Source organism: Anser cygnoides, chromosome 4 (assembly GCF_040182565.1).
Source record: "Anser cygnoides isolate HZ-2024a breed goose chromosome 4, Taihu_goose_T2T_genome, whole genome shotgun sequence".
NCBI classification, from domain to species: domain Eukaryota; kingdom Metazoa; phylum Chordata; class Aves; order Anseriformes; family Anatidae; genus Anser; species Anser cygnoides.
The window spans coordinates 39,679,015-39,705,772 of record NC_089876.1 but is presented as its reverse complement, the minus strand read 5'-3'; positions in this window follow the sequence as shown (position 1 = coordinate 39,705,772).

The window sequence follows — 26,758 nt, the reverse complement described above, 5'->3', positions numbered from 1 at the left end:
TTGGTAACAGTTTCCACCCCTTTTCCTGCTTCTTTGCTCATCCTTTTGGGCCATAAAGTTGGAGTTTTCACAATTCTAGAAAGCTTTTAATCTGTTGTGTAAAAACACATGATAGACAATATGAGTTATTAGATTTCAATAATAGAGAAGTTGTTAACAAGTTAACAAAAAAATTGAAAAAATTAATGATCTGACTTAAAACCATAGAAGGTGAGAAACGTAGTGTCTAGGCTTAAATTTCTAGTCTGACTAAGGTAGATAATAAAATCCTTCAATTTTGTGATCCCCGAGAAAGAAAACAATAGATGAAGGCCTAGCTGACCTTCAATTTCAGTCTAATTGTACCCTTAGATATATTCCTCTTTGTATTGTTTTGGTTTTAAATTTTGATAAATATCCTATTGATTTGCAATAAAATAGTGATGGTTGTAAAAAAAAAATAAATAAATATCATAAAATTGTCATCTCAAAAAACTTTACCGATATTAAGATTGTATTGTTTATAAAAGTGTATTTTGATTTAGCCAATGTAAGGAAGCAGTGTGAGTCCAGGATTCAGTGGAGTCATTATCTTTTTTTCACTCATTATGTCAACTCTTTCCTTCTTGAGCAATTCCCCAACACTTGCCAGTCAACTAAAAGGTTCCCCTTTACTTAAAGGAACTTAAGATGGAGCAAGAGTTGAAAATGCTAAATAATTTTGTGCAGCCTTTCTTTCACCCATCATATGACTAACTGTGTCAGTGACACCTGAACAAGGACATATATGCTAAGTAACCTACCACATTTTCCCAGAAACCTCAAACAGAAGATGTTTGTAGAAAGCTCATGATCTGGCTTACTTGAAACTTTTTCTGAACTGGGATGCTAGGTTATCATCATTTGTATCTCTGCTGAAGAAAACCTTCTTTCCTGAAATGATTACAAGAAATGAATGACATTTAGGTTGCTTATTTAACAACTCTTTTTTTCCCTATATATTATGAAATAGCTTCAATTATGTAATCAAAAGCTTTTGCTGCCATACTGTACTTCTTTAGCCTAGGTATTTACAGTAACTGTTCTACTTTCCTTCTTGCACTGATTGTTAATGCTTCAGGGTCTTACATGGCCTCTTAGTTATGTTGTGGCAACCAGAAAAGTTGGGGTAATTTGTTGATAACATAATGATAAGTAGTGGGTGCTTCATTGGCGTGTGAAGATTCCCAATATGTTGGGGCCAATTTCAAGTTATTAAGATGACTAGACATGCAGTAAGGTAATTATATCCACATCAGTTTACAGGCATTAATGAAAAATCCTTATCTTGAAGGTGAAGCTTGCAAACGCTTTTTTTTTTTCTTTAATTTTCTTATTCTTTTTCTTCCTACTGTTTGAAAACAGCAAGGAATGACAAAAGAAGAGTTGTGAGGACTTTGATGAGCTTTTGAGCTTGTACTAATGAGATATTTATTTTGTATTTCCTTTCTCTTCACAACGTCTATTCACTTGCACTCTGGGAATAAACTTCTGTGTGGCTGCTATCTGCAGCAGCTAACACATTGCATCTACACTGTAGCTGTAGTTCGGGTCTCCATATCAAACAGAGAAGTCTTTACAACTTCACGCTGAGAAACAGGGCTCTGGTTGAGCTCAGTAACAAATTTTTTTGTATCAGGCATAGAGGGTGATAGGCAAAATGCACTTCATGAGGTCCATCTAGTCTTGATAAAAATATTTTGGCCAAATGGTGGGAAATGCAGTCAGGCAGAAAGGGGAGGACCATATAGGTACATACATTTATATATAAAACATGATTATAGTTTTATTATTCAAAGTGATATAGTGAGATAAGTTTGCACCACTGGAATGCTTTTAATTTGAAAATATCTAATGAACTGAACTGTTTTGTTCTATTCTATTTTATTTTATTTTATTCCTTATAAATAAGGTGTTGAAAAGATTCCTATTTTAAAAGGGAAATACAGTGAGCCACAAGAATTTTAATCAATTTACCTGCATTGAAATAATGGCAAATTTGAAAGCAATATTTTTCTGCCTCAGTGCAGGTAATTTTTTTTTTAACCTATTTATGCTGCTTAAAATATTAACAATTTTCTCTGTAACTCCTCTGTTATCTTTCCATTTTAAAAGGAGTTTCTCTAATCAGCACAAACCCCTGAATTCTGTATCTTTTACTGAATATCTGAAACATTAAAAAATTTAGAGTGCTGTTGTTACCATGAAACAAAGAATGGAAACCTAAGTTAGGAGTGAGTATGCATTATTTAAGCTGTATTAATAGCCTTTAAAAATAACAAAATAGCTTAGATTTATCCTCTCCTGTGCTATACATGATCAAAAAATTTTCTCATTAAAGTGTGACAGTGCTTTATATTGCCTGTACATAAAGCCTCTGTGGTTATTATACTAAAAGAAAAGGCAAATGACAGTTGGTGTCAACACTAAACAGCTTAGGGCAAACTATTTTCTCAATACGTATGTAATTTAATTGAAATGCAATATTTCATGAATATTAGAAAGTGAGACTTTATTAAAAATGGCAAGGAAAGTGAAAGCATTACTGTTTAGAGTAACAAGCAGCACAAATTTATTCATTCAATACATTGCTGAATTATTTAAAACTCAGTTTAAGCACAAGGTCATGGAATAATTTTGGCAAGTATGCACTTTTGCATGATGCATTTCCATAATTCCACTGCATCTATAAAGTTAATCACAGCTTTGGCATGCAAGCCTGCTTCAGACACTAAGCTGAGCCAGAAAAAAGTCTCTGAATTAAAACCTAGGAACAAACCAAACTAGTGACACTACATAGAGACAAATGATCTGTGATAGTTTAGAGCAGATGTGAACTCCGTATTACTAGCAATTCTTACAAATATTTCATTTAGTAATAATCCCGTATTTACTTTTAATACACATTTACAAGTAAAAACGTTACTAGTCTGGAGGAACATCAAAATTTATGTGCATACACACACGTATTTAGATGTCATGAGTCTTCTTGAGGACATACTCTTTCTTGTAAGGAGTGAGAGCTGACAAATGGTATTCTTTGGACTACCAGGAAGGGAGAGATTGAACTACCTTTGGAAGCACTCCATTGAAATTGAGCTGATTTTATAAGACAAAAACTAGTATTCAGCTGTCCCAAGTCGAGACTGACTGATAACAACTCCCTAAGGACTACTAAAACAGACAGACTTAATGAATGTAATTTTCAAAATTGCATTGTCACTTCTAATCACTGAGTAAGACAGGGTGATACATGTGAATTGTGTAATGCTTAAGGCTTCTTCCCAGGATACATTTAACATTTCCAAGACAAAATTAATGTTATTTTGGATTTTTCAATAGAGTTTTTATATCCAGTATTTTGCATCTCATTTCTGTGTTAATACAGTCTTTTTTGAGCTTGGATAATCTTCAGTGGACTCTCATACTCACGATCAATCAATATCATCTTGAAGGAAATCTATCTATACTAATTCTGATGTATGGTTAATTTATAATACCTGGTACAGTTGTTAAATGATTATTGCTGAACCTTAGATGATTGTCAGCATTGCAGTCCTTACCAACCAGTTCGTATAGTTCCAAAACAGCAACTTGGTTTGGTGCTGGTGCCTCGTGGATATCCATTACAGGTATGCACTGCCACTTAGAGATGTAGCACAGAAATTGCCACTCCTGTAAGACTGAGATGTGTTGGACTCTGTAGCAGTGGAACTATATTGACAAATGTGATTTTGAACACAGAGGACCATGTAGTAATACAAACAATAATCTAGGTACAGTGATAACCTTCCTGTCTTGAAAGGACTGTATGCTAGCTGGAAACTGCTGGACTTATTCTGTGTTTCCTTTATGCTGCCTTCACACATACACTGGTAGTTATGGATCAACTAGATTTTCAAACAAGGACACCATTTGATATTTGAAAGCTTGGTGGACCTAATTTTCCTTTTAGATAGTTTGTTCATATTATTTATTGTGCAGCTCTTTTTTTTCTCTCTTTTTTTTTTTTTCCAAATTAATCTTGAAGTAGAAGTAATTCATCTCAGTGTGTTTTCAGACCAGTGCACAAGTGACGTTAAGGGCACAGCATCTATGTTTTGAATACATGCAGTACACTGGATATATCTTTTCAGCACCTTTTAATGTAAGAATCATTTAGTTCTTTTTAAAGAAGGATGACCTTAAAACAATAATTTTAGGAGATAATTTTTATATTGGTTTTGTACAGCTTACTTACAGTTTGATTGTCTGCCAAAGAATTCCCAGAAAGTTTTATTTTTCAAAATGCAGGGATTTTGATCTTGGTACCCTGCTATGCTCTTAAAGTCCGATCAATGAGTTACTGTGGAGGTGATACATAGAGATACTTTATTCAGTCACTATGCTGACTTTAAGCTGAATTACTTTATGAATTTCTTTGGACTTTTCTGATTAATAACAAAAATCAATGAGATTTTTCAGTATCTACAAACACAACATAAAAACGCTGTATTATAAGTTGCATGTGTGATAGTAGTAATGCATGAAAGAATTAACATCTTCAGAAATTGCTAAAAGTTTTCTTGTGTAGTTAAATCTTAAAATAGTTTTCTTGCTGGAGAAACAAGCAGGCAAAATACTACAAGGATAAGATGATTTTTCAAGTTTTTATTAAGCATAATAAGTAGTCATTTTATTCCGCATTTTTGCGTGTACAGAACAATGTCACTCAAGAAAACAGATGCATTAGAGTATGAGTAAGCATTCTGGGTGCAAAATTCATTATATAATTTCTTATCACAATAATTATGCCATCTATTCAAAACTTAAATAGAAGTTGCTTGAGTACACTTAAAAGAATTTTCCATTTGATGTGGTGAATTTGGCTGCAGAGAACCTATTAATATTCATTACTTTCTAATTGCAGTTCTACGCAGGACAAGTTGCAAAATGCCTTTTATAACCCTACAGATGATTATATTTGCTATTTGTGTAAGCAGGGAAGATACATCCTAACATTTTGAAAGAGTTTCTTTGATATTTAAGAATAATGTGTTACCTGTTTAACTATGAATTACCTAATTTAGTGCCACAAACCTATTTTCACAAGCCAGTAGGAGTGGATGCATTAGAGCCTACTGCAGGTGGAGTTCCCACAAGGAGAGGTGTCTTAGATATCACTAGTCCAAGACATAACATCAGTTTACTGTTAGGTCTTTAGAAAATTATGCTTGAAAAACATAGTTTGTCAATGAATCCGTATTTGATTTCTGGTATTGCTTAACCCATCTTAGTTTTTTGCTGTTGGATTGGTACAGGAGTACACTTTTGAGGAAAAATTCCCATTAACCCCAGTTAACCAATTCCAATTAACCCCAGTTATCATGCTTTGGTCACTGTGACTGAAATTGTATTCCTTCAGGATGAAATTAAACTAAAAGATAAAGTCTTGCGGCTACATCAGTGTGCGATCAGGTGATTTTGGGGGAAAATAATAATAACCTTTGCATTTTTAGTTTAAAATTTTAATGCACAGAAGAACTAGGAAAAAATCAACAACAACAACAACAAAACAAACACCACCAACAGCAAAACATCTGTACAATTGAAATCAGATATTGGCAGTACATGGAATATTACTGGAGTTCTGAAACTGAACACTGATGTGATATTCACTAAGAAGTAATTCTTTCTTAAAAATATCAAACATCTAACTGTCTGCCAGGTCTTGGGAACAGTCAAGTGAAAGTGATCTTCCGCCTCAATCTGTGATCAGTTTATCGGGGATGATAGCTATGCACTTTGTGTATACAGTTCCTCATTATGAGAAACAATACTACTCACTAAGATAATATCCATGTAATTATTTTCTTTTTCTCCCCATCAATCTAATCAAAATAACAGCACTTTCAAAGTGCTTTGCATTGTTGTTTAAGTGTCATGGTCACAATCATTAATCTGTTTATTGTATCATCACTTAACTGGCTTAAGGCAAGTGAATAATCATAACATGAATTGTTTTTTTTAAAATATAATTGTATGTAAAACTCCATTTAACATTTCAAGAGAAAGCTCACCAAATTCTATGCAACATAAAAATTTGTCAGTCTTCATCTATCTTTAACTGCATTACATTATGTGCCTTATTTGATGGCATTTAAAAATATACAATTTGGATCTTTATGAGAGGACAGCAAACATCATCTGTTTGCCTTCAGCCTAACAGTTTGTCATTGACTTTCTGTATTCATTTAGCTGTAAGTACAAAGAAACTGTCACTCTGATGTGACATTTTGACTCCAGATGTTAGAAAAACATAAGCAAATTATGCTTACCAATTATGCAGAGTCTTCACTGTCACAAGCTATGCGTTGTCTTAAGTCTCTTTTTAACTCTAGTGATTCCAATGGGAAATCTCACTGCAAAGGGGGTTATGTAAGAATCCAATATATAAATCATGGATTATCTGATTTTATTGCCCTTTTTACTCAGGAGTCCTGCAAGCCAGACAGTTCACAGGAAAGGGACCAAGAAGAGATCTAAAAAGATTATATCATTTTTCTAAATTACTCTTTGTCTGTACTTAAGGGAATATTTGCTGTCTTAAGTAACTGTCTTGATGTCATTCCCCGAAGATTCAGCTAAAGTTCTTGTGTGGCATAATGGATAATAGTGTTGGGGTTTTGAGATGCCTGTTCTTCTCACCCATAATTTAAACGGTTTTAGGAGAAGCACAGACTATGATATTTTTGTATTTGGTGCAAGTGACTCACTTTAAAGGTGAGTCACAAGCAGCTTAGCTACTCAATCTCAGATCATATTCTCAGCAATTTATGCATTTATCTTCCTAACAATAATTCCTACTGTGGCAATTAATCCTCTTCCAGAATCAAAACCATGTTCTGTTGTCTCTATTTCTCTTCTTTTCCAGACTCTGCAGATTCCTACAGAAGAGCAAGAGACAAAGAGAAAGAATAATAGGGCTAGACTCAGAGGAGAAATCATCATTGTCCTTCAGAATCCAACCTTAAGTGAAAAGGTTAGTACATCCTTTTCTGATGACGTTTCTACACAGCTGTTATACCTGAGCTCAGGTAAGGGTTGTCTGAGTGAACTACTGTGATAGCACAGGTCTGAAAAAGGTCTCACTGCTTTGAAGTGGATATTAGGCTGGGGCAGGAGCCACTCTAGGTGACTTTGATCTCAGACTCCTGGAAAATGTATTCCTTTTTGGGTGGAACCTGCTGCCTCCATGGCCACAGGGCTGAAGTTTTGTCCCAGAGGGGTCATATTTCTTAAGATTCCTTCAGGCACTTTTACAGGAAGAAAAAAAATCTGAGCCATAGCCACAGAGCTACCATTCACACAGATAATGACCAAGTCTTACAGAAATGAAGTTGTGAAGTACTAGGAAACTATGGGAGAACAAAAATGCCCTCAGTGTCACTGTTAAATGATAGAGAGAACCATGGGCTTCATCTGAAGAAAGTTCCTGTAAAATGCCATAAGCAGCTTGTTCTGTTTCAGAAAGGACCAAAGATGTGATTTCAGCGTATCAAATGCACTGTGATTCTCAGACTGTCCACATTTTAAATACGTCTAAGATGTGAGCGCTGCTATATTTAGTTCTGCAAAAAAAAATCCTACAGATTAGTGAAAACAAGCAATTGATCTAAATGGTCTCATGCCAAGACAGTTTTTTTCTCAGTGTGTGTAGATTTGCTGTACTCTGTGAAGTAAAGAAAAACTGCTCATCGTAAATGCCTATCCAGGTGTTCTGAAGCCACAGATATTTTTGAGAGATAAAATATAACAGAAAGAGAACAGGGCTAAAGGGTGTTTTGCTTCTTAAAATGTTATAGAAGATTAAGCTGTGAAAATACTTCCTGTGGCCTTGCATTATGAATAAAGCACTGTTTGTTCCATTGGAGGGTGAAACTGGAAAATGCAGAAGAAAGGAAAATGATAGATATTACTTCTTATAATGTTATGTCCCCTATAAAAGCTCCGTGGGACAAATCATAACCCTTGCCACTCAAAAGAAGACCATTCCAATTCTAATAGGCAATATGAATACACAAATATTCTAAATAAAAATCTTCCCATCACAGTCAAGTACATATTTACTTTGGAGAGTGGCAATCGTTTCACTTCATGAAATGTTGTGTTTTTTTTTTGTTTTTGTTTTTTTAATTATTTTTGCCTTAGAGGCCCTACATCGTAGTCCTTTTGTGTATTGTTAGATTAAAGTACAGAGCATTTTTTCCACTAACAAGTCAGTGATACCGCTTCAGTCAGCAAGATTGCAGGTTGTCATTAGTGATGTTTCCTTCCCTAGAGATATATGGCCTTGTTGGCACACCTAGTCTCTGTTCATGGCTCCCCATTAGGATCTGCATTGTGCTACCACAAGACCATGATTCTAGCTGGCACATGCTCATTTTACTCTCTGTAATATGGATTTTGTGCCATTATAATGTATTAGGGCTCTTAATATCTTTACCTGTTTAAATAAGTAAGCTGGTGGATTCTTCTATAAATTTGTTTACAGCTTGCTTCCCTGATGGGAGCTGGATTCTCTTAAGAGCCAAGTGAAAAGAAAATTTTCTGTTGTTTGCTGTGATACAGTGAAGAAATGTAAGTGGAGTTAACTTTTACTTAATTTTATGTTCAGTTTGCATGTCTAGCTCCAGTTAATGAGAATTAAGGTGATTGCATATCTGTATTTTAAGTAAAATGTTGAACAGATATAATACAGGCCTGCAATATAATCCTAATATGTAATTGTTCTAATAACTCTGATGTGTAATTGTTCTTAGAGTGGCAACGACTTTTTAATGGCTATTGTGTTATACAGCAAATTAAGATGAGCCACAGAGGAGTAGTCTGTAGTTATAAAGTGCTAGCACATGCTATCTGAAAAACCACCACAAGCCCCAAACTTTCTCAAAATACCCAGATTGTCTACTTGCTTTGCTCTGTTCAAAAAAGTGAATCAGAGAGAAGTAATGAAAGGATATTTCTTCGCAATCTGTCTAGTTCTTTATGTTTCAAATAATACTTTATTAGAGACTACATTCCTGTATTATTAACATTACCTAGAATCTTAGAGTGTTAAAAGTGTTTAAGGGTTTTTATGTCTCTGTCACCTGAAGTATTGTAATTTGTTAATAAATTTAGTAGAGTTCCAAGCCCAACATGATTGTTATGGCTGAAGTAACGCTCTTCTGGAGAATCTGGAGTTTAAATCTAATTAACCTACTGAGTAGAGTTGTTTTCCAGACATTGTCTTTGTTAGAAAGGAAAATGGTTGCGAATAGCTGGAAGTTTCCCATGCAGCCTTGAATAGATTTTCTAAATATTATTTGTTCATGGCATTATAAATTTATGCTGCCTAATGTACTGTAGATCAGTCAGCAAAATATTTGGGTATATCGTCTACATCAATAATGATGTCAGTCTATCTGGTAGCTAAAAGAAGTCTTATAAACTTTCTGTAGGATTTCAAGAAAAAGGCCTACTAGCAGTATTAGAAGGAAAAAATTGATGCCTTTCTATTTGTTTTTGTTTGTTTATTTTGTTGTTGCTTTTGTTTGTTTTGGTGTTTTTTTGTTTTTCTTTTTTTTTAATATTAATATTTTAGAAAGTGATACAAATGAGAAACTAGATTTTTTTTTTAAAAAAAAAATCTAGTTGCTTTTAAAATTTTGGTAACCTACAGGTTTAAGCAAACTAAATGACAGAATAGAATTGGTGAAAAACTGTTTAACAATGTTCAACATTTTTGGTCCCATTTTGGGTTGGACAGCAGGACTGAACACTGAGGTGTTTCAGGCCTGTTGTTGCACAACCTCAGCAGGGACTGAGCTATTCTTAAACCAGATCCATCTAATAATGAGTCTCTGAAAGCCCCTTTGCCACATTATGTCCTTAAATATAAAGCTGCATAGTAAGCAATTTGTTTACAACTATATAGAAGCTAATGTTTTCTTTACTAATACAGTCATTTCCAGGCCTGGTTTCCTTTCCACTCCCTTCTCACACCTGACTGTATGTAGGGAACTCAAGACATTGTTTTGTCTTTCCAAGATTTTAACAGAGTAATAGGAAGGTGCTCATGCAGATGCCAGTAAGTTTCTTGCAGGTGCTGAGGCATGGACAGGATATATCCATCTGGGTTTATTTGTCGAGGCTTTTCATCAGACTTGATATTATGCATTTAAAAATTATGTTTCCAAATAATTATGGTTGCATCATTTGCCTGAAGAGGAAACAGTTATAAATCTTCATTGCAGCCTTTGGATTTTTTATTTTTTTATTTTTTTACCATCAAACATGCCTTGGTGGCATGAAGATAGAGGCAAATACATTGTCATTTATGACATAAGTTGTCAAAAGACTAAAAATAGATAATTTCTTAAAGTGTATCAGCAGGGTGAAAAATAAATTTGTGTCTGTCTTGAAATGAAGTTACTTCTCACTGAATTTTTGAAAGAATTTGGCACAAGGACTAATAAAAATTCATTTTGAATATGTTAATAAGTTGAATATTTTAATATTTTAACACGATTTTAAAACAGAATGAAAATCTCAGGGGAGAAAGAAAGGATTTATGCCCCACTGTGTTGAAGACTGTGCTGTCTTTATTGTCTTCAGTGGTTTAAAGTGATTGATCTCAAGAATGTGCTTGAGGCATCCATCAACTTCAGTCTTGCCATCAGCTGGAGAAATCAACTGTATGATGTTTCCTTGAATTAATCCATTGGTTTGACTGAATTCTTGGAATATTGAGTCAGAATGAACAACTTTTCTTGCCCAAAAAGTGCAGAGCCTAGGTAAACTTCTTTCCACGTAATGTTAAGAACATTAAAATAAGCTAAATGTGGGTCTAAATATTTAATGGAAACTGGTATGAATCATTATATAAAAACAGTTGCTGGAAGTGGCTAATATCCATTATGAACAAAAAACTTTTATTCCTCCAAAACCACTTAGAAGGAGGCTTTGTTTAGTAAGAATAGTGAATTATTTTATTATTTTTTTTTTAGCAGGAAGCGAGAGGCTTTTTTTTTTTTTGTTATTAGCTGAAAATGAATGCCATCTTTTTACATTCTTGTGCTGTGAGAAGCATCATAAAGAAAAAAGCTGTAGGTAAGGGCCTTGTTTAATATATGGCTATTGAACACCAAATTCTGATTTGTTTCTGTCACTTGATAAATATCACAATGGATACTACTCATCAAAATGTTAGTATTGCAGAAAAAAATAATCTTTGATGAGAAACATTTAATAAAGTATTTGTAAATATGGATATTTTATAATATTACTTGTATCCTTTTGAATTATCAAAAAGGTTCTGGGCTCTGTTGTGGAATTATTATCTAAAATGAAAAATTTTCAACTCGTAAAGATACAAAAATGTTGAAAAGTGTTTTTTTTTTTTTTTCTTCTCCATTTGTATCAGAACAAAACTCTGATATCTTTATATCACATGCATGTTATTCTACTTCCTAAATGATCTTTAACCTTCTACAGGAATGTTTTCAAAATCAGAGTTACCAACCATAATTATTTGCTGGTAAAAGAGAGCAATTAAAACTACTTATTTGTTCCTGCACGTATAAAAAGTATAAAATGCACTAAAATGCATGTTGTTTTACTTTGTGGGATTGCTTCTAAGAGTCTAGACATGACTGAGAAGAGTAACAGATTTCTGTTGTGGTGTTTGACCAGGTGGAAGTCTCTGTTCTTCTGCAGTAAAACTGCAGTAAAATAAGAGGCATCGTGAGTAAATAATAGCAAGTTGGAGAGGGGAACTGGGTGCTGTTTTGAGAATGCTTCTTAAGCAGGGGAAAGGGAAGGCAACACCAGATAAAATTGGCTGAGTTAAAAATTGATAAAAGATGGTGCCACGTGTGTTAATGCTCCCACATAAAGAATTGTGTGTGTGTAATGGAGGTGGGGGGGAGGGGGGGGTAGGGGGCAAAAGGTTTCGTTTCTGTCATTTGATTACCACTAAATATATTACAGGAGAAGCAGTCAAATTGTAATTTCAACTCTGTGCTGTCAGTGAGAGCTGCGAACATGAAGCAGTTGCCATTCTCAGTGGAACAAGAACCAAGTAGGAACTGGAGTTTCAGCACTCTCAGGCTCGTCCTGCATTTGCTTCCTCACACGCCACTGAAATACCAGGTGAGTGTCATAAAAGCTTGTCTTGCTAATACCTAGTCTTGGTAGGAAGCTTTGAGGCAGGAGGAAAAAAAATCATCTTCTTCTGGAAGAAGATAAATTGGGATGCTGAATTTTGCATTCTGTAATCTTCAAAGGGTAGAGTCTGTATCATACGAATTTCAGAGCTAGACGATAATCTCTTAATCTGAAGGCAGAAAACTTCTATGTAGCATAATGCACCAACCGGGGATACCACAGGGAATGCATCAAAGAACCTCATGGGAAGGCAAAGACAGAAATGAATTTGCCTCAGTGGCCACTGCTCCAAACGATAAATCAGAAAGGGGGGGGGGGGGGGGGGGGTAACAGGAAAAGAAATAGTGAGGCTTTAAAATCAGAAGAAAACATTAAAAAAGACTGGAAATAACTTGGGTCTGCCTAAGGCAGCAATTAAAAACAATGAAACAAAAAATACTCAAGGATAGGTGGAGTATAACTTCACTTAACTGAGACAAATAATTACATTAATCTAGTTGCATCAGAATATTATCTATATTTTGAACATCCTTTGAAATTTTAATTTTAAATGAACAACCTTTTCAAAATGCAGTCAGAAGAGGGTAAAAGTCATGTATGATATGTATCATATCTCTGCTTAAATCACTACTGTAAAATTAAATGACTGCAAGATCAAAATCAATACAAAAAATATCAGTGAGGAAATGGAGTAGCAGACAATAGCACATTAGTGTTAGTTATTAAACACATATATTTTTCCTAAGCCTTTGAGTAATTTAAAGATATGAACTACCCTATTATAGATAACTTATGAATTCTTACCTTGTAATCTATATACTGCAGTTGTTATTAAACATATTTGAAAAATATTATGAGTAGAGCTATAAAGAAAATTATTTCCTTATCACACAAACTTTCCTGTTCTTTAAAACTGTTGCCATCCTGTGCCAAAGAGCTCTCTCAATTTTATTGCTGAAAAGTGGATAGCTACTGCCTTTAGAATTAAAACACCCTGGAAAATGGGGTAGCTTATTTTGCATCTTGTAATGACAGGAAAAAGTTTGAGCAGCTGCTCTGTAATAAACAAAATGGTCTTTCTGATATGAGTTTGGGTACCCAACATCTGAAAGAAAACTCTACAGAGTCAGCGTTGTCCTCTCTTTCCCAGAAAACACGCAGGTATACAAAGATGACTGTGTCCAGCAGACATAAAAAGTTGTCACTAAGTGTTAAGTCAATATATATCAGCCGATCCACAGTGACTATCAGTGGGGTGCTATTAGTGAGACAACTTTATCTCATTAGCCTTTTTTTTTTTTTCTCTAATGGAAAAGATACTGGTTTTGCCAGAAAATTTACATCTAGGTCCAGATACGAGTTTAAAGCTTAAACTCTTAGAACTGTTTAACAAGAAAAATGTCAACTGTTTCAAAATGACTCTAGTGAGTGACAGTAAAACCAAAAGTGTGCAGCAAATAAAAATGAATAGCTACCTTTTAAAGAAATACTTAAAATAGGAAAAAAAAAGGGAAAAAAAAAAAAGAGAGAAGAAAAAAGAAAAACCTGGCAAATTCCTTTAAATGCCACACTCTGGTGAAAGCATAATTTCACCCTCAATTTAATTAGGCTAATCAAGATAATAGGTAATTAATTGCTTAGAACTGGATGGTAGATTGGAGAAAAGGGGGTAGAAATTTTAAAAAACTGTTTACCGCTCAAACAGTGGGTTTATTAGATCTTGTTTTAGTTCTCTAAATTGAAAATTATCCCTTTCTGCATAACTCCACCCTACACAATACCTTCCTTAATCTCGCAATTATATGTTCAAAGGAAGTTTCATTGAGCTTAATGATTCTACAGATTCATTTTCCTATATTTGAAAACCGTTTTTTGCTTGTTTGCTTGTTTGTTTTTCCCAGATCCAAAACTTTCTATTCAAATAGAGCTTTGGTGCTACTACTAGGATTATTATTCCTCCCCAGCCCCACCTCCACTTTTTAGGAAAAAAAACAAATACAGCTAAAAATGCTTATAATGAAATTGAATTTGAACTCAAATTTTTTTCTTATTAAAAAAATGTGATCAAATTAATATTTGGTCACATAAAAATATTTGATACTATGGAATAAGGCTAATATTTAATCTAAAATAAAATACTTTATAAATTACTTTTTTGAATATAATAACAGACAGATGTGCTATAGATTTTGAAAGAAAGCAGTTTTATTTCCCTTTTCCTGGATAACATTGGCATATCTATTCCCTTCCTAATATCTACCAAGTCATGAATTAGTATATCATGATGTGAGTTTGCATACCTGGTGCTCAAAGCTCATTGGAAAGTTCAACCTCTATGCAGAGAAACAATCAACTACAAATGGACTTTGCCTGTGTGAATATAATTGTATGATCAAGTCTTAAAATGTCTTTCCCTTTCTGCAAAACATAATAAAATACTTAAAACGCCTTTAATAAAGGATTGAGGTAGAGGAAAAAAAAAGGGGGGCAAGAAATCATTGTGTGGTCTTGCAAAATGGTTAAAAAGAACAGCTGAAATGAGGATGAGATTTTTTGCATTGCACAGATGTTTGTTTACCTTTGAAAACAAACAGCACTTTGTGGATTTCAATCATAAGCAAACTTGAAATTCCAGCTGAGTTTCCTCAGGAATATATGAAATGATACTGTTAGCCAACTCAGAAAAAAAGCTTGTTTTATACATATATATTTATATATATATAAAAAATATGGTTACACTAAAATGTTAGCATCGTATTGTATTGCAATTTATGATGTTGATTTTTTTTATTTTGAGAAAACATGGAGCATAAAGAGAAAAATTTTGCTTAGATATTGTTTCTTGTCAGATATAACTGGGTGCTAGACTAGCTGAGAGAGAAAATGGAATGGTAGAAAAAGGCCAAAACCAAAGTTACTTTTATAATATATCATATAACAAAGAGCGATTTAGAGATTTGCAACTTTTTTTTTTTCTCCTAGCATATTTGAGTACCACAGTGATAGATGAAATTAGGATACAGTTAAAGCAATGCAGGTGCTGAAGTAGCTGCCTCCAGTTTCCATCACACAAAGTCCATTTTAGACTCTAAGTGGGCAAGAAGGCACAGTTCTTTTGTAGATGCGGTTCATGTTTGAAAGCCCATCATTGTGGATGTTACAGTTATCTCAGTACACATGAAATAAAATCAGATGTGTATGCTTAGCATCTGAGGATGCTAAACAGTTTGTAATCCTGTTTGTAATACTGGAAAATATAGGTGTTTGTCCATTCTTTGTTTTATGCTTACATTTAAAATATTTATGGAGGCATGTTGTTGGAACTGTGAAAATATTGAACGCAGACATCTGGTGATAGAAAGGAAATCACAACCTGTGGAACAATCTGTCCCATTTTGTTGCAATTTATTGTAAGTGTCTCTGCATTATGTCCTGCTTATCAAAGTACCATTTTATTCACAGGGTAGAACCTAAAAGTTAAAACAGTGTCATGCCTGAGGAGCGTAAGTTCTGCAGGGGTACTCAAGCTTTTTGTGGCAGAGTCTTCAGATAGCTTAACCTCTCCTAGGTTTGCTCTTTTTCCAACCCTGGCCTGTAAGCCCCACCTCTGGCTAATCTGGCACATAGTTTTGTGCAGTTGTCCATGGACATGCTCTAATTTTAAAACAGAATTTTTTAAACATGGGAATTTTTCAGTCAGGCTATTTCATTAATCCTGTTCACATTGTTGTCATGACAGTGCAATGCAGATAGTGTGCTATGAAGAGGAGGTTACTTAGCTTGGCAAAGGGCTGGGAGCTGCCCCTAAAAGTGTGCATTGAACGATGGCCCTGAGGCAGTGGCAAGACTGAGGAGGCAACAATTCCAACTTTCTCAGCTGTCATAGGTGACCCTAGGCATCTCCTGGCTTGCATACTTGGTTTCCTTCTGGAGAGCCAGGCTGAAGGGTATGAACAAAGGAACAAATAATAGATACTATCCCACTCTACCTCCCAGGACACTTCTGAATCTGGCAGATGTGAAGTGCTCCCATTTTCTGCCATTTACACGTACCATGGAGACCAAGCTGTCCATGGTCATAGAGGAAATCTATGATAGAAATAGGAATGTGTTGCAGGTTTTTCAGGTGAGTAGTTTGTAACTGGTTGAGAAATTCTTTGGCAGAAGGGAATATGTAGGTGCTGCAGAGGCAATACAGCCAGCTTTACATCATTGCCCAAGCTCATAGCTATGCTCTGAAAATCCCTGGCTGCCTGACTAATTCCTCTCAGAGCAATCAGAATACTCTAAATTGCTTTTTTAGGAACAGACTGACTCTTGCTGGTCTCAGATTTAGAGTTTAATCTCTCAGTAAGTTTTGTTGTACTTAAAGGTCCCCAGATAGTCAACCTATTTCTTCTGTCTCCCAGGCTTATTCTTTATTTCAAAGAACTTTTCTTTTGATAGTGTCCAATCTGATTCACTTTTTTCTGTATGTATTTATACATATCCCATTTTTTTTTTCCAGCTACATGGTGTAGCATTTATTTATTTTATGGATTTTTACCCATAAAAGTCCTTAACATTTAGTATGAATAAAATGCAAACAAGTATCAGGTATAATTCCCAGTTTCTTTTACTTATTAAAAAAAAAATTAAAAATATTATGTGTGTCTTTGTTCAACAGTAGTCTTCTCAAGATTATTTTTGTGAGTGATTAATTTGGGAAAGGGTTTTTTTTTCATGTTTTTTGCCTAACTGTGAATCTCTCATAAATATTTATTTAAATCTTCACAGTCCCTTCTATTTAAACAACTTGTTTTCAGCCATTCTCTGCTAAGCCACAAATATCTCTGTGTGTGTGTGTGTATATATATATGCACATGTATAGATATATGCATATATATATACACACGTATAGAAAGTAGATTTCATAAAAGAATACAAATGTATTTTCTTTAAGATTATGCCATGTGAAATCATAAATTGATCTGAAAGGGCTGTTGGCAGCCTACTATTTAGCTATATTAGGTTTGTCTCCATTAGATCAAAATACAGGAGGCTGGATCTGTGTCTGAATGTCAAATTTCCATTCAGTAGCACAGAGACAGAAAGTCTGTATGAGTAAACATGCCCATCAAAGATGAGATTATTAAACTAACAAAATAATAACAACAAAAGAGAAACAGCATAAAAATGTCCTCTCTTAATTGCATTTAATGTCAAATCATCATGGTATTAATGGAGCAGATTATATCAGTGACTTCTTTCCCTATGTTGTTTAGCTATTTAGCTATCTTGCTGAGTAATGGTTAAATACCATCATAGATCATAGTTCTCAAAAGGACTTTCATTTATTAAAACTAGGAGAAAATATAGTTTTTATTCTTGTCAAGGTCCACGTCAGCTCCAGAATGTAAAATATCCTCTGCTACAGACTGCCCTCTCCATTTCTTCTTTTTTTCCACTGAATAGAGATATAGTTTTTCCTGATATAACCAATTTTCAAAAGATAACAATCTATTTTGTTTAATTTCTCCTGTGTATAACTCTTTCAAAAACCAGTCTAGATCATTTTAGGATAAGATTTAATCCCAGTAGCAAGGTAGATGGGATGAACCAGGAGTTTAGGGAAGAAATGGTTGAGAAAGGTGTCAGAGAAAGAAAAAGAAGGGATAGGATTCTGCCTGCAGAACAGTGAGAAAGAATAAAAACTCCAACTTAGGTATTCTGAGTTCCATTCACCTTCTTAATGACAGCTGGTTGTTTTGGACATAGGTTTCGTACAGTAGGATAGTGAAGAAAGAATGATTTCCCTGATGGCAACAGCTGGTAATTGTTCCTAGATGATGGGATATGCAGCAGTTTCTTCTACACTAACAACTTAAAACAACTATATTGCATCTACTGTTTCTGCTTTTTTAATTGCCATTTATGATGCTAGGCATAATTAACACCTTTTTCAATCTAGTTTGCCTAACTTATTAAAACTTTTTCTTCCCTTTCAATTGCGTAGTTTTTTTTTAATCGCTTTTTCTTTTTAATTTAGTTCTCTTCCTTTAGCATCTTTATGTCTGCCTTTCCTGATGTACTTTGAGCATATGCTTTCATTCTTTCCTACAACCACTTTCTTTGTCTAACTTGTGTGGATACAGAGCAATTTTGAAACAATTTCAAGCTTGTCTTGATTTTTGCATGCAGTTTTTTCCATTTATAAACCTTTTTCTATGCAAATCAAGTATTTAGGTGCTATGGATTAGGTTCACACAAAGGACAATGACAATGAAACAGCATTAGAAAATTTAATTTTAAGTGCACAAGTGTTTTATAAAATTTATTTTTGGTGCCCTTATTCCTCTATCTTATGCTTTTTCATTCTGTTCATTTATTTATTTTCTAGCTGTAGTGCTAATTCTAGAAAATGATGGAAAAGCGAAACAGAATTTAGAGATTAAGATGTCATGTGTGGCCGTGTCAAAAGCCTTACAGAAGTCCAAGTAGGTGACATCACTCGTTGATTAAGCTAAATGTGTAATTTTTTTTTCTTCGTTTCCTAAAGAGGTCCTTAAGGACCTAGGGTTTGATTTAAGACACAAGAGGTAAAATAGCCTGCCCTGTTCTCAATTGACAGAATAAGTGATTTTGTAAATTGAACCTGAAAATAATGAGTTGTTTTGTGCCATTCAGCCTTTCTTTTCAAGACTGAGTCACAAAAATCCCATAATCTAGCAGTACAGATCTGCTGATTCAGTGCACAATTAAAGCCCTTCAGAATGGTGAGTGGTACTTTTTCCTTCTTTTTTTCTTCTTACAAAGTATAATACTGGGTAAATTATAATAATAATAATAGTAGTAAATTCTGTGATCTTAGTCTCAAGGCGCTGATTTTCTTCACCTAAAATACTGTAATGATAAGCATCCTTATAAGAAAGTAACCACTTATTTCTGCCCTAACAAACCAAGAGGTTTCATAGTCCAGAACACTTCCATATGGTGACCTACATAACTTATATCTGTTAAATTGCTATTCCTGACATAGTTTTAGCCTAGGCCAGTTACCATTGTCACAAATTGTGGCTATTACATAGGCTGGATTTTGTGGCCAAGGACCACTAAGAGTAATGTGCTTGGATTTTTGTTTCAGAGTATAAGTTAATGTGATGGATAGAGACAATTAGAATCTCCTTGTTTCCTGTCCCGCCTTATTTACAGCAATTTAAAGCTACCACCTAAATGCAAGCAGATCTTACAGAGATAATAAAAGTCTTCTTGATACTGGAATTCTCTCTGTCTTAAGAGCAGACATGGACAAAGTCAAACTATGGCCAAAGCACTAAATGAAATACAACTACCAGGACACGTAAAAGATAATAAATAATTCTGTGAGTGCATTAGCAGTAAAAGACAAACTAAGGAAAGTGTTGATCTGCTGTTTAGTGGCCCAGTAAAGTCCTCTGAATGATGACAACAAAACTAATATATATTTTCTCATTCAGTTTTCTCCAAATAACACGGTTGAGCATTTGTAATATGAGTAGTACAATTAGTATCAACAAGTATTCTGTATCAGACTAAAGAGAGATGGATTCATATACTTGAATAAATTGTGTGCTGAATGGACTAAATCAGATAAATTTGATTCAACGATTTTCAAAACATCATTGAAACTGTCTCAGAGGTTGTCTATTTATCAGTCAAAGATAACAGGAAAGGTTCCAGAAAAATGGAAAAAGTATCTCTTTCCTTTAAAGGAATCTTTTACTTTTGAAAGGAACAGCAAGAAAATTTTAGTCCTGTCAAAACTTAATTTATGAAAGCAAATGAACTCTTTGCCAGCACCTGTGAAAACAAACAAACAAACACAGGGTTATAAGTAGGAGCTGACAAGGAAAAACAAGATATCAAATTAAAACTATCTCATTATCTTTTAAGAGTAGGTAATGGGGACATATATATATGAATATGTATCTTATGAGCGAATTTATGTATATATGTATTTATTTACTTTACCATGTCTTGGTAAAGAGCTCTCCCAAGAAAAGATATGCCATGAATTTTCAGACAAAGCACTGAAATGAATCTTTATCGCTTCTGTTTGCAGTGATCCCATTCTGCTTCCTCCAGCAAATATCTCCTTTCACTGTATGTGTCTATGTTTTTGTTGTTGTTCATTGGTTTGTTTTGGGTTTTGTTTTATTTTTGGTAGATGATTCATACAAAGTATTGTAGAAAACAAATATTTTAAAATAGTCATAATTCTAGGCACCCAAGATTATTAACTTGCTTTATAATGGTGCTTAAGAAATATGTAATATTCATTTGTGAAATACACTTAGATATTTCTTCAAAATTGTCACTAAAGAAAACTTTATAAAGACAGGTATCCATTATTCTAACAGTCAAGGCTTAGGAAAAACATGTTGTTCATAATTAAATGCAAAGTGTTAGCAATAGTCCGTTTACTTGCTTAATGATATGTGAGCTTTCATGTAAGTGCACTAATATGAAGGTCTTTACACCCCACTTTGATGAACACCAAGATTTTAGTCACCAGACTGAATTTTTGTTGAGGATGAAGTAATTTTGTAAATGTAAATGTCCTCTTGGTAAAATAATAATCATATGAAAAAAAAGAATGTTACACAGTTTCTCATTAAAACTCTCAGAACCAAGATTTTAAATTGATCTGTAATCAGTCCATAATCCTGTAGATCCTGGTGCCCTTTCCTCTCCCTGCATTAGTAGAAGACTAAACTTGTATTTTCAGTTAATGTAATCTCTAAGAGCTGTTATTAAACAGCCACTTTGCATATGGAAATTTTAAATCCTTAAAATGCTGATAATTGACTTCTTGCTATAAGGAATGAGATGACTTGTCTCCTTATGTGGTGGGAATCTCCTTATGTTATGGTCTTAAAGGCTAGGAGTTACATTTTAATCCTGTTTATGCTAACTGAGTTCTATCTGATTTTGGATTACTGGGTCTAAAAAAGGTAGATATTGTCTTGTTTAGGAAATGGAATAGGATAATTACAAGGTTTTATTTCAGTCTTTACTAAAAACAACCCTTGTCAGAATTCTTGAAAATCAGCTATTGGAATACTCCAGAAGATGAGGACTTAGCTTTTCTTCAATACCCTCTTCTTAAACTAGTAAAGAGAAATAAGCTTTGATTCTTTGAAGGACTCTTTTGGTAGATGCATATATATTTTGTTTTAAATGTATACATAATAATTTTACACTAAGTAAATTTCAAAGACATATTTTATAACTCTTTTAGGAAATATTCCCACCATTGACATTTTTATTGTAGTTGTATAACTTCAGATGAAAAAAAAAAAAAAATCCATACTGTCATTGAATCCAGTATCATTTGGTCATTACATTTACATCTGAAAATTAAGTAAATAGCTTTCTTCCAATGCTGACTCAAAGTATTCAATCAGCTGTTTACATCTGATTTTTATGGAAAAAAGTAAAATCTGAATCTCAGCACAAAGATAGCAGGTCAGGTTGGATGGGGCCCTGGGCAATCTGATCTCAGGGGTGGCATTCCTGCCCATAGCAGGGTGGTTGGAACTAGATGATCTCTAAGGTTTGTTCCAACCCAGACCATTCTATGATTCTTATTACTGAGAGATACTTTCATATTTTCTATTCTTAATAATTATATTATCAGATGTAGGGTATAAATATCAATTGCTGATAGATTTCTAAAAGGTGCTTCTGAAGAGACCAAGATGTCTAGTCAATTACTCAGGTGCAATTTGTTGCATGTATAAATCCTATTTTTCTAGTGGTTACCATGAGCTAATGTTCTAACTATAGAATTGCAATTATTTAAAATATAAATTAAAAAATGGGGGTTAAAACTAAAGATTGTGGGTTTTTTTGTTTGATTGGTTTTTAGTTCAACTACTGTCATGATCATATGCATGGCTCTTCAGGTGGAGCCATAGAACAATGCTGTGGTAGGAGTATTATGTCCCTGACTATGCTTTCATGACAAATTATCCTTCTTGAGATAAGTAACATAAGATGAAATTGTATGAGATAATTTTACAACAATGAATTAAATGGTAATTTGAGGAATTTATTTACAACACTGGAAAAAGAATGAATAAGGAAACATAAAAAGGAGAAAGAAGTTTAGATAGGTTTTTGCTAAACACACAAGCAAATATTTTGAAACAAAACTACCAGCTTATGCTTACGTAATGTAAAAGGATCTTGAAGAAATATAATGCAGATGGCAAAATTAAAGTGTCATGATAATGAATATAATTTTTCCCTAGTCGTTTGATGTTTGTTCTACCAAGGATGGACCACCATAACTAGTAAGAAAAGATCCTTTCTAAATTTAATAAGATGGTAAAAAAAAATGATGGAATACTTGTTCTAAATGTTAGTGTTTGGGAAAGAATATACCAACAAACTGTCTTAAGGTTCTGAAAGAACAATCAACAGTGTAACCTGCTGCCTTGACAATATTATTAATGTCTTGGCAGGCTGTGTAATACCACTTCAGATATTGTTTTTCAAATGTCTTTCTCTGACATTTTTAAAATTAAGCTGCAAAATAATCTTTTAGTTGCTGCTAATTACAGATGAAACAATTTCTTTAATTGATTACCTCTTCTGCCACAGAAAAAAATTCTATCAATAAATCCAAAACTCCAGTAAAAAGCAAAACTCAAAATATATAATTGATTGTTGGCTAGCTAGTCTTGTTTTGAAAATGAAATGATCTTTAAAAGGTCTTCAAAATAGAAACCGAAATTAAAGCATAGAATTTAGTGTATAGGCCAACATGACACACTCTATTATGTATTTACAAGTCTCTACAGTAGTCTTGAAATTGCGCATGCAGTTGTTGAGGTTTTTGTTTTGCACTCTCATTCTTAACTGTCTTCACTTTCCACAGCTTTTTTCACATAGTGCCTGATCTGTAGTTTAAAATATGGAATTATCTTTCATAATGTATGAAATTAGAAATAAACAAAAAAATTTATGCTAGTTTAACTGGTATCCTTTTCCTGCTTTCTTGATGAGTGGTCCTTCTTGCTATCAAAGCACAGTAAAGGAATTGAAAAGCCTAAATGGCTCTTAAGAGAACACATTTTAGGGAACAGAAGTGGTAAGGAAAATGAGATCATTCTTGAGACTTTCTTAGTCCTCTTCTGTAATCCAACCACACAGTCGCTACTAACCATCCTAAAGAGGAGAGACCTGACCTGTCTTAGCAAGATAGTTTATATCAGTAACAATACTATTTAAGCTGTACATATAGTCACATGATGGAAAAGACACATTTAGACCTATGTCTTAAGCAGCTCCATTTAGGCTATTTAGCCATTACATAATTTTATTTTACTTATGCATTTATGTACACAAGACCTTAGAAAGTACTCATAGAATCATAGAGTGGTTTGGGTTAATAATTTGAGTAATTAGTTTTGCTCATTTGCATTTCTGTTTGAATCCCATTCTTATTTTTCAGATCTCTCTCTTGCTACTTAGGGGACCTGTATAATTTTCTTTATTTTTTTAACAAAATATAGACAGATCCAAGTAGTTTGGTTGGCATGAGAATTGAATAATGTATACATGATGGTAGTACCTTTATTTTTTTATGTTGAGAAATGAGGAATTATATTTTTGATATGGTAGTACATATTTTGCTTGCTAGAATAAATTTTGGCTAACAAGTGCAAAATTAAGTTATAATACTATAATCATGCTAAGAAAATGTTTATGGATGAAATTGAACACAAGCATAGCTGAGTGATTTTTTTGTTACCAGTAAGAATTAGATGTGTATCATACTTCAAAAAGCTGATAATCAAGGGTAAAAGGCAGAAGTAAGGTAATATTCTCTTCAGTGTATACTGTTAGTTCATATAGGGAATCCTCCTACTTCAGCAGTGTCACTAATGTAGGTCCTAATCTTAGGTACAGAACTGTTAGTGGGCACACATCATGAACGAAAGTTATTTCAAGGATGAAAATTGCATTTTAAGTGTTTCCTGGTGTTGGATTTGTGCCTGGCTCACTGACTTGACTGACTTCACCCAATTTCAAATCTGGATTCTTATTCTGCCAGACCCAAGTTCATGACTTCTATTTTATAACATTTCTAGTAAGCCTGTTTTTTTCCTGCTTGGGGTACTGCTTACTATACAAGAATCTGTGTTTACTTTAAGTGCAAAAAATTCGTAAAGAATGAATCATAGTAATGAACTTCATGTGTTTTTTCTTTTCTTTTTCCATGGTACTGTAATTATCAGACTAGGCTTTTGTGAGGCTTCAAAGGTGACACATGCAGGTTCTATATCCGAAAGAAACAGTCTTTTTCTGAATTGTTTTTTGGGGCTGGGGAATAGGAGAATGAAGGGGAAAGAAAGCTGGTTTTAATATTTTTTATATACCTCAAAAGGGAGTACAGGAGTACAGGCCTCTCCTCATGCAGCATCGCTGTCTTAGACTCAGCACAAATATTTACACAGTCATGCTGATTTTGCTTGGAGAATAAATGTGGTGTGGACATTTGTTTTCTAAGCTGTGTGATCTACTCTGTCTGGAGCTAGCAAAGTGCGAGGAATCAGTATTAGGCTTGATCCTAAATTATTATATGCTGTAAAGTTCTAAAGCAAGTAGGAAAGAATCAAACAAACAAACAAAAAAAATGCTGTTGGCTTTTGAAGGTGGTAGAACCATAGCAAGGATTGTAAATACCAGACACATTTGAGGAATATCTTTGAGGCTTCTCTGTTAAATATCTGCTTCTTTTCAAAGCCTTGCCTGGACTTTAAACAACACAAATACAGTATCATAACTGTATTTTTCATTTATTGTCCTACAGATAGTTTGTTACCTTGTAAAAAATATAGTGAGATATTCTTTTTAGAATAAAGTATTTTGTCTTTTTACATTACTCATAAATTAGCTGCAACTGAAAGGATGCTGATGACCCTTTCTACTTTCCTTTATTGTCGTGAGTCAGAAAAGTCTACAATTCAATAACACAAAATATCTGATACTAGTCATGAGCTCATGAAAACTCCTCTAGCAGATACAGCCATCAGTAAGACTGTTCAGTATCACTCCATGTCACAAGAAAAAGATTTTTCAATGTCCTGTGATATTTACTAGGTAACAAAAATTGGTGATGAACTGTAATTGTTCCTGCTTCAGAGAAACCCTTGTTGAAAAATACTTTGTTAATAGAATACTATGTGGCATGAGTGAACTTTAATTCTTCTTTTTGATGGAGCTTCAGGAGTCTGAGTGAATGTGCTGCGATTGGGAAATAAAAATTTCTAAATATTTCATTTGTCATTGTCATAAAAGCTTAAAAGTCAGATGACTGAAAAGCTCTTTGTATTATACTTGTTTCTATATTTATCTTCTCATTGCAACAGCACTGTCTCCTCTCTGTCTCCTCTTTGTCTCCAAAAAGTCTGCCAGCTTCAAGGCTCTCTTCATCGTTGCCTAGGGTTCATTACTTTTCAGGTCACATCTGAAAATCTTGCATAACTTTAATTTCTCTCTTCTTACACAAGCAATTATTATTTTATCCAGAAAATTATATTAAAAAACCACTAAGGTGACTAAGTCAAGCACTCATATTAAAAAATGTTAAAATTAAAGTTGCCCATACAACCTCCATTTGGATCCCTTGGGCATACGCATTATAATGGTCTTCAATTACATCATCACAGATTTTTTATTTTTTATTTTTTTGAAAGGGATCCCTGACTCATTCTGTCAGGGATTAACATCTTCCTTAATGAGGAATAGACAGCATTTTGTTCTCTTGCCCTTGTTCAGCGTGTGGACATGCCTTATTGACTTCAAACTATTCAGACCACACTCTTTAAGCAGAAATTATTGATTTTTCTATGCTATTTTTTAAATGGAACTCATTAATATAGTGCCAGGCTTTACTTTATATTCACAAAATCCTCATTAGGTTAAGGGATTTTATTATCTCCATTTTACAGATGGGTAATGGCCATGTAGAGAAATTAAGCTTAAATGTACTCGCTAACTTTGGGTGCCCAATTTTGGGTGTCTGTAACGTCTTGTTCTTCAGTGTGTTTAAATCTATACACATTCAGGCTATGGGCTCTACTAAATTTTATTTCTTTTAAATACTCAGGAATTTGGCTCAGGATCTGTAGTGGGAAAAAATAGAAAACAAAGATTTAAGAACTAGCAAAGGAAAGCCTTTAAAAATTAATTATAAAATTTGGAATAAAACATTTCCACAGGGCCTCTAAGGAAAATGCTAACATCTAATCCAGATCTGTAGTGCATCTAGAGTTACCTCATTTTTGTTTCTGAAGCTCCTTCTTCCATTCACTGCATATTCAGCAAAAAATAAACATTGTATAAGGAAAATAAATAATTATACTATGTTAGTATGTTGACTGTAAAGGTCTTGAATATAAGAGTGATTTCCAGAAATAAAAAAAGGAACATTAAGTGATGACAGCAAGTAGCTTAATAACAGGCATGTACAATGATATTGCAGTTTAATAGTAGACATCATCTCAATTTTTCTCTTGCT